Source organism: Mus caroli, unplaced genomic scaffold (genome assembly GCF_978045245.1).
Source record: "Mus caroli unplaced genomic scaffold, Mus_caroli_1 scaffold_16, whole genome shotgun sequence".
In the NCBI taxonomy this organism is placed as follows: Eukaryota; Metazoa; Chordata; class Mammalia; order Rodentia; family Muridae; genus Mus; species Mus caroli.
The window spans coordinates 243,339-252,684 of record NW_028227271.1 but is presented as its reverse complement, the minus strand read 5'-3'; positions in this window follow the sequence as shown (position 1 = coordinate 252,684).

Below are 9,346 nucleotides of genomic sequence, written 5' to 3'. Positions count from 1 at the left end.
ACAGACCACTGAGCAAGATGATTAACAACAGTCCAGATATGAAAGAGAAGCAATACCTGGACAAGGTTCCTCAGCACCTTGGCCTCTGAGGCAAACACCATCCTCCATCACTGCCCTTTCTCACAGAGAAAAGCTGCTCAGTTGAAGCCTCCCATTCTTTCATTTTTTACAGTATATATTACCTGGACTAATTTTCTAGAGATCTGAATCAGATCAGAAATGTGAATTTTATAACATGATGCCTGACATATGCATAAAATATAATATAGTATAATATAATTGGTATTAATTTAAAGTTGAAAGACTGGAGAAAAAACCCTTCATTTTGAATAAATTTTTAAACTTTTAGAAATCTCCTGATTTATGGTATAATATTCATCCATTGAAGACCTCATCACAAAGCCATTTTCTTTTTTTTTTTTTTTTAAAGATTTATTTATTTATTATATGTTAAGTACACTGTAGCTGTCTTCAGACACTCCAGAAGAGGGCGCCAGATCTCGTTACGGATGGTTGCGAGCCACCATGTGGTTGCTGGGATTTGAACTCTGGACCTTGGGAAGAGCAGTCGGGTGCTCTTACCCACTGAGCCATCTCACCAGCCCACAAAGCCATTTTCTATTTCAATTTTTAGAATAGTCTCCAAAGAAAACATGACTTTTATTTAAGAAAAAGAAAAGCCATGCAGTTGCCATGCTACATGGAGACACTTTACACTTTCAATGATTTCTGCTGTATGTACATTGTCTCTAACAAATCTAATATAGCAAGAGTGATGCAGTTAGAATCGATAACATACTCTTGTCAACTTCTGATCCTTCTGGTGCTTATATATAAACAATATGATGAACTTAGAAAAGAGGAATAAAAAAAGGGTATCTTCTTCTCCCTCTCCTTACCCTCCCCTACTTCCTCATGAAAGTACAGTTCATTGTGGCAATGGGGAACCAAGGTATCTATGAATCCCATAAAGAACAAATTTAGATAATGTTCTTACAAGGTTTGGAGTTTTTATCATCATTATCTTCATCATCTTCATCATCACCATGGTCGGCCTCTTTCTAATCGGAGTCATCATCCTCTGTCTCTTCCTTGTTGTCTTCCTCTGAGGGCTCATTAGCAGTGTTGGTATTACCGGTGCTCTCACTTTGTTTGTTGGCTGAATCAGAGGACTCATCATCCTTCTCTTCATCATAGCCTGTGTTTCCATCGGTAGAAACACCTGAAATTAGAAGGAAAGTCTCAAAGTGAGATACTGACTGTTCTTTGGAATGTTATTAGTCCCACCCAGAATTATACATTTATTCTTTATTCTGAATTCACGAATTCTATCAAATATTTAGTCTATCATATGTTATTGCTTTATCTTTCATCACATTACAATGTCCTTGGGCAATGACACTGACCCAAGACACAAGCAAGTACTTTTTGAAAGGCATGAACAAAAATAAAACCCAAGCTAGTTATAGGCACTATTGTCCAAAATTCATAAAGAAACTTCCTAGGCAACAGCCTCCAGTGCCAGTTCCAAGAAGGAAAGCAAGCATTATTCTGAGACTAAATCACCTATGTAAAGCACAGGCCTCTCCTTCTGCCTCAACCCACCCTGGCATATGTCCCCAGGCCCTCAGTCCATAGCACTTTCAGGAATTTGCTGTCTGTTCCAGTGACACTTGCTCTCTTTTATACACATGAGTTATATAATCAGTCCTTCCTTTAATTTGTGGAAGACCTTCTGTGCACTCACATATAAAAGTTACACTATAGTATCAGACTTCATGACATTTAATCTACTACATAAAAACAATAAATGCCTAGAGTTCCTCTTAGTCCATGTCAGAGGCTTAATTATCTTTATATGAGAAGTAAAATGTTCTCATTACATTAAAAATAATTTTATACTCAGGAGTGGAGGTTTCCATGGATTTTACTAAAATTTTCTCACATCTCATAATATCCAAACAACATTGATTACAAACAGGCTGTGAAGGGAAAATGGTTATGGTAGGAAGGTAATGAAAGGTACTCACGCTCAGGCTCACCAGTTTCAGAAGTGTCAGGACTGTCTGTCTCTGTGTCCTCTGAAGAAAAATAAGCAGAATAAGACAGAAGAACTTAAGTAATGTTTTGATGAGTTAGAGAATGTGAACACTACTACAGACATGTGCAACCACGTAGACAGATTGAGGGAAGCACATGCACAGTTAAGAAAACCTTTGACATCGAACATGAGGTCAGTTTTGCTTCCTTGAACTAAGTCTTTAGTCACCTTCTCAAATGTAACTTATTGACACTAACAAAGCATTTCAGTGCCATGTTTAGCATAGAGGAAAAACTGGAATGAATTAGGAACCCCAGTGGAGGCAACCTACCTACCTATAATGATGTGTCAAAATGGAGGTGAGTACCAGCAAGAAGGCTCAGTTGATAAAAGCTCTTCTCTTACAAGCTGGGTGATATAAGCTGATTCCATAGTTGAAGGAGAGAACTGATTCCAGTCTCTAACTTCCTCCCATGAACCACAATATGTTTGAGACCCTGACACCATATGGCAGACACAGACAGACAGACACACACACACACACACACACACACATTCACACACACACACACACACAAAGATAAAGATAAATGCAATCGGGATGTAAAGTGAATAAAAAAATTAATAAAAAAGAAAAAACTATTAAGTTTAAAAATTGCGATAGAACCAGGTACTAGATAGGGGGACAGGAAATAACAGCATGTAGGTTTCCATAAATTCATGTTTCATTGAGCAATGTATTATGGACCGAATTTTAAGTTCAAGTAAAAATCTTTACTTACGGCAAGAGACTAGGATAGTGGAAACACCAAGCAACACAAGGAGTGCCAGGAACTTCATGGTGACAAGTAGAAGAGCAGGAAACACACAGGATCAAGCTCTAATACTGGGAGACAAGGAAGACTTTGATATCAAGGTTCTACATCATGGGACTATATATGTAGAGTACACCAATCAGAATCTGCCACAACCTGATATTTGTGTAGCAGAAAAGGTTGGGAAGTGAAGTAAATGGGAATCAACCACACAGCCAGAGGCCATTTAGAAAGGTCAATACTTCAAATGTTTGGCAAATCCTTGATTCTGATAATGTAGGTGTCCAGTCAAGCTGTTCTCCAGTAAATAACTTCTGGCTTTCAAGTTGAAGATGTCGGCACTGTCCTCCCAATGTCTGCACTCTCCTTTCAAGATAGTTCAAATTAGAAACTTACATAATACTCAGCTTTGGGTCTCCTTCAAGGGAGTAATTGGGATAAAGCTGGTGAATCCAAGTGTCTTCCAGAGTGTCCACATTGTATATTCAGTAAGGGCCATCCTATCACACAGGGAGAGTGAGCCCAACACTGATGGAAAAACCACACATGACTTCACAGTATTTCAGCAATTCCTGTATAAAATTCAAAATTTAAGATTAGAGGGACATGAAAAAATAGTGTTTTTAAGGACTGAATCCACTGAGTTCAATAATTTTTTTTTTTGGTTTTTGTTTGCTTGTTTCTCTCTTTCTTTTCTTTCTTCGTTTTTTTTTTCAGTTTTTGCATTGTTTTGCCTTTAACATAGCATCACTCATAGCCATAGCTAGCTTAGAACTTGTGATCCTCCTGCATCTACCTCTTAAGTGTTGAGATTAAAGGTTTATGTCACCACACCCAGACTTATAAATATGACTGGGCACTATGATGGATATTGGAAAAACTGTAGAAAACAAAACAGACAAATACCTCAATCTATACATACTTCAAATAACAACTGCAAAAAATAAGAAAAAAATCTAGAAATATAACAAAAACCTGCTACATTGGAAAATAAAGAAATAACAAAATGATAAAAATTCAATGTAGCATGTATGAAGGAAAAATTTAATCATAAATATGTGTATGACATTAAAGGAAGGAGAGTACTATATGGGGACAGAGGAAATGATCTAGAAGGAGGGAAAGTTGAAAAGAAAGGTCCATGAAATCTCTATTTGAAAGCATATATGGGGACTGTCTGGGAAAGAAAGGCATCTGTGAGGGGCAAAAACGGTAGGGGTTTGAAAAAAATACAAGAGAAAAGCACCAGGGCAGCTAGGGCACAGGGTCTGCTGACACTCGCCAGCTACCCACAACACCCGACACAGGATCTTAAGACTTCTGGTGAGTGGAACACAGCTTCTGCTCCAATCCAATTGCGCGCAGGACCTGAGACTGCATTAGTTAGGGAAGCAGAAACCGGCCTGAGTAGGGCCACAGGCCTCATCCGGCCGGATCAGCGCCCGGGTAGCTAGAGCGCAGGGTCGGCTGACACCCGCCAGCTACCCACGACCCCCGCCACAGGATTTTGGGACTGCTGGTGAGTGGAACACAGCTTCTGCTCCAGTCCAATCACGCGGGACCTGAGACTGCTTTGGTTGGGGAGGCAGAAATCCGGCCTACGTAGGGCCACACGCCTCTTCCGGTCAGAAAAGCACCGGGGTAGCTAGGGCGCAGGGTCGGCTGACACTCGCCAGCTACCCACAACACCCGCCACAGGATCTTAAGACTTCTGGTGAGTGGAACACAGCTTCTGCTCCAATCCAATTGCACGCGGGACCAGAGACTGCATTAGTTAGGGAAGCAGAAAAACGGCCTGAGTAGGACCACAGGCCTCTTCCGGCTGGACCAGCACCGGGGTACCGCCAGCTACCCACGACCCCCGCCACAGGAAATTGAGACTGCTGGTGAGTGGAACACAGCTTCTGCTCCAATCTTTAAACAGTGACAACGACAACAACTAACCCCAGAGATTACCAGATGGCGAAAGGTAAATGTAATAATCTTACTAACAGAAACCAAGACCACTCACCATCATCAGAACCCAGCACTCCCACTTCGCCCAGTCCAGGGCACCCCAACACACCGGAAAAGCTAGACACGGATCTAAAAGCATATCTCCTGATGATGGTAGAGGACTTCAAGAAGGACTTTAATAACACACTTAAAGAAATACAAAGGAACACTGGTAAACAGGTAGAAGACAGTAAAGAGGAAGCACAAAAATCCCTTAAAGAATTGCAGGAGAACACTGCTAAAGAGTTACAAATCCTTAAAGAAAAACAGGATAACATACATACAGGTAGAAGTCCTTAATGAAAAACAGGAAAACACATCCAAACAGATGATGGAAATGAACAAAACCATACTAGACCTAAAAAGGGAAGTAGACACAATAAAGAAAACCCAAAATGAGGCAACACTGGAGATAGAAACCCTAGGAAAGAAATCTGGAACCATAGATTCGAGCATCAGCAACAGAATACAAGAGATGGAAGAGAGAATCTCAGGTGCAGAAGATTCCATAGAGAACATTGGCACAACAATCAAGGAAAATGTAAAATGCAAAAAGATCCTAACTCAAAACATCCAAGAAATACAGGACACAATGAGAAGACCAAACCTACGGATAATAGGAGTGGATGAGAATGAAGATTTTCAACTCAAAGGACCAGCAAACATCTTGAATAAAATTATAGAAGAAAACTTCCCAAATCTAAAGAAAGAGATGCCCATGAACATACAAGAAGCCTACAGAACTCCAAATAGACTGGACCAGAAAAGAAATACCTCCCGACACATAATAATCAGAACAACAAATGCTCTAAATAAAGATAGAATACTAAAAGCAGTAAGAGAAAAAGGCCAAGTAACATATAAAGGCAAGCCTATCAGAATTACACCAGATTTTTCACCAGAGACTATGAAAGCCAGGAGATCCTGGACGGATGTTATAGAGACACTAAAAGAACACAAATTCCAGCCCAGGCTACTATACCCAGCCAAACTCTCAATTAACATAGATGGAGAAAACAAAGTATTCCACGACAAAACCAAATTCACACATTATCTCTCCACGAATCCAGCCCTTCAAAGGATAATATCAGAAAAAAACCAATACAAGGACAGGAACCACGCCCTAGAAACAACAAGAAGGTAATCCCTCAACAAACCTAAAAGAAGACAGCCACAAGAACAGAATGCCAACTTTAACAACAAAAATAACAGGAAACAACAATTACTTTTCCTTAATATCTCTTAATATCAATGGACTCAACTCCCCGATAAAAAGACATAGACTAACAAACTGGCTACACAAACAAGACCCAACATTTTGCTGCTTACAGGAAACTCATCTCAGAGAAAAAGATAGACACTACCTCAGAATGAAAGGCTGGAAAACAATTTTCCAAGCAAATGGTATGAAGAAACAGGCTAGAGTAGCCATTCTAATATCTGATAAGATTGACTTCCAACCCAAAGTCATTAAAAAAGACAGGGAGGGACACTTCATACTCATCAAAGGTAAAATCCTCCAAGAGGAACTATCAATTCTGAATATCTATGCTCCAAATACAAAGGCAGCCACATTCATTAAAGAAACTTTAGTAAATCTCAAAGCACACATTGCACCTCATACAATAATAGTGGGAGACTTCAACACACCACTTTCACCAATGGACAGATCATGGAAACAGAAACTAAACAGGGACACAGAGAAACTAAGAGAAATTATGAATCAAATGGATCTGGCAGATATCTACAGAACATTCTATCCTAAAACAAAAGGATATACCTTCTTCTCAGCACCTCATGGCACCTTCTCCAAAATTGACCACATAATTGGTCACAAAACAGGCCTCAACAGATACAAAAATATTGAAATTGTCCCATGCATCCTATCAGATCACCATGGACTAAAGCTGATCTTCAATAACAAAATAAATAATAGAAAGCCAACCTTCACGTGGAAACTGAACAACACTCTTCTCAATGATACCTTGGTCAAGGAAGGAATAAAGAAAGAAATTAAGGACTTTTTAGAGTTCAATGAAAATGAAGGCACAACATACCCAAACTTATGGGACGCAATGAAAGCATTTCTAAGAGGAAAACTCATAGCTCTAAGTGCCTCCAAAAGGAAACTAGAGAGAGCACACATTAGCAGCTTGACAACACACCTAAAAGCACTAGAACAAAAGGAAGCAAATTCACCTAAGAGGAGTAGAGGGCAGGAAATAATCAAACTCAGGGGTGAAATCAACCAAGTGGAAACAAGAAAAACTATTCAAAGAATCAACCAATCAAGGAGCTGGTTCTTTGAGAAAATCAACAAGATAGATAAACCCTTAGCCAGACTCACTAGAGGGCACAGGGAAAGCATCCTAATTAACAAAATCAGAAATGAAAAAGGAGACATAACAACAGATCCTGAAGACATCCAAAACACCATCAGATCCTTCTACCAAAGGCTATACTCAACAAAACTGGAGAACCTGGATGAAATGGAGAAGTTCCTAGACAGATACCAGGTACCAAAGTTGAATCAAGATCAGGTTAATGATCTAAACAGCCCTATATCCCCCAAAGAAATAGAAACAGTCATTAATAGTCTCCCAACTAAAAAAAGCCCAGGACCAGATGGGTTTAGTGCAGAGTTCTATCAGACCTTCAAAGAAGATCTAATCCCAGTTCTTCACAAACTATTCCACAAAATAGAAACAGAAGGTACTCTACCCAACTCATTCTATGAAGCCACAATTACTCTGATACCTAAACCACAAAAAGACCCAACAAAGATAGAAAACTTCAGACCAATATCCCTTATGAATATTGATGCAAAAATCCTCAATAAAGTTCTTGCTAACCGAATCCAAGAACACATCAAAACAATCATCCATCCTGACCAAGTAGGTTTCATCCCAGGGATGCAGGGATGGTTCAATATACGGAAATCCATCAACGTAATCCAGTATATAAACAAACTCAAAGACAAAAACCACATGGTCATCTCGTTAGATGCGGAAAAAGCATTTGACAAGATCCAACACCCATTCATGATAAAAGTCTTGGAAAGATCAGGAATTCAAGGCCCATACCTAAACATGATAAAAGCAATCTACAGCAAACCAGTAGCCAACATCAAAGTAAATGGTCAGAAGCTTGAAGCAATCCCTCTAAAATCAGGGACTAGACAAGGCTGTCCACTTTCTCCATACCTATTCAACATCGTACTTGAAGTCCTAGCCAGAGCAATTCGACAACAAAAGGAGATCAAAGGGATACAAATTGGAAAAGACGAAGTCAAAATATCACTTTTTGCAGAGATATGATAGTATATATAAGTGACCCTAAAAATTCCACCAGAGAACTCCTAAGCCTGATAAACAGCTTCGGTGAAGTAGCTAGATATAAAATTAACTCAAACAAATCAATGGCCTTTCTCTACACAAAGAATAAACAGGCTGAGAAAGAAATTAGGGAAACAACACCCTTCTCAATAGTCACAAATCATATAAAATATCTTGGCGTGACTCTAACTAAGGAAGTGAAAGATCTGTATAATAAAAACTTCAAGTCTCTGAAGAAAGAAATTATAGAAGATCTCAGAAGATGGAAAGATCTCCCATGCTCATGGATTGGCAGGATCAACATTGTAAAAATGGCTATCTTGCCAAAAGCAATCTACAGATTCAATGCAATCCCCATCAAAATTCCAAATCAATTCTTCAACGAATTAGAAAGTGCAATCTGCAAATTCATCTGGAATAACAAAAAACCTAGGATAGCAAAAACTCTCCTCAAGGATAAAAGAACCTCTGGTGGAATCACCATGCCGGACCTAAAGCTCTACTACAGAGCAATTGTGATAAAAACTGCATGGTACTGGTATAGTGACAGACAAATAGACCAATGGAATAGAATTGAAGACCCAGAAATGAATCCACACACCTATGGTCACTTGATCTTCGACAAGGGAGCTAAAAACATCCAGTGGAAGAAAGACAGCATTTTCAACAAATGGTGCTGGCACAACTGGTTGTTATCATGTAGAAGAATGCGAATCGATCCATTCCTATCTCCTTGTACTAAGGTCAAGTCTAAGTGGATCAAGGAACTTCACATAAAACCAGAGACACTGAAACTTATAGAGGAGAAAGTGGGGAAAAGCCTTGAAGATATGGGCACAGGGGAAAAATTCTTGAATAGAACAGCAATGGCTTGTGCTGTAAGATCGAGAATTGACAAGTGGGACCTCATGAAACTGCAAAGCTTCTGCAAGGCAAAAGACACCATCAATAAGACAAAAAAACCACCAACAGATTGGGAAAGGATCTTTACCTATCCTAAATCAGATAAGGGTCTAATATCCAATATATATAAGGAACTCAAGAAGGTGGACTCCAGAAAGTCAAATAACCCCATTAAAAAATGGGGCTCAGAATTGAACAAAGAATTCTCACCTGAAGAATACCAAATGGCAGAGAAGCACCTGAAAAAATGTTCAACA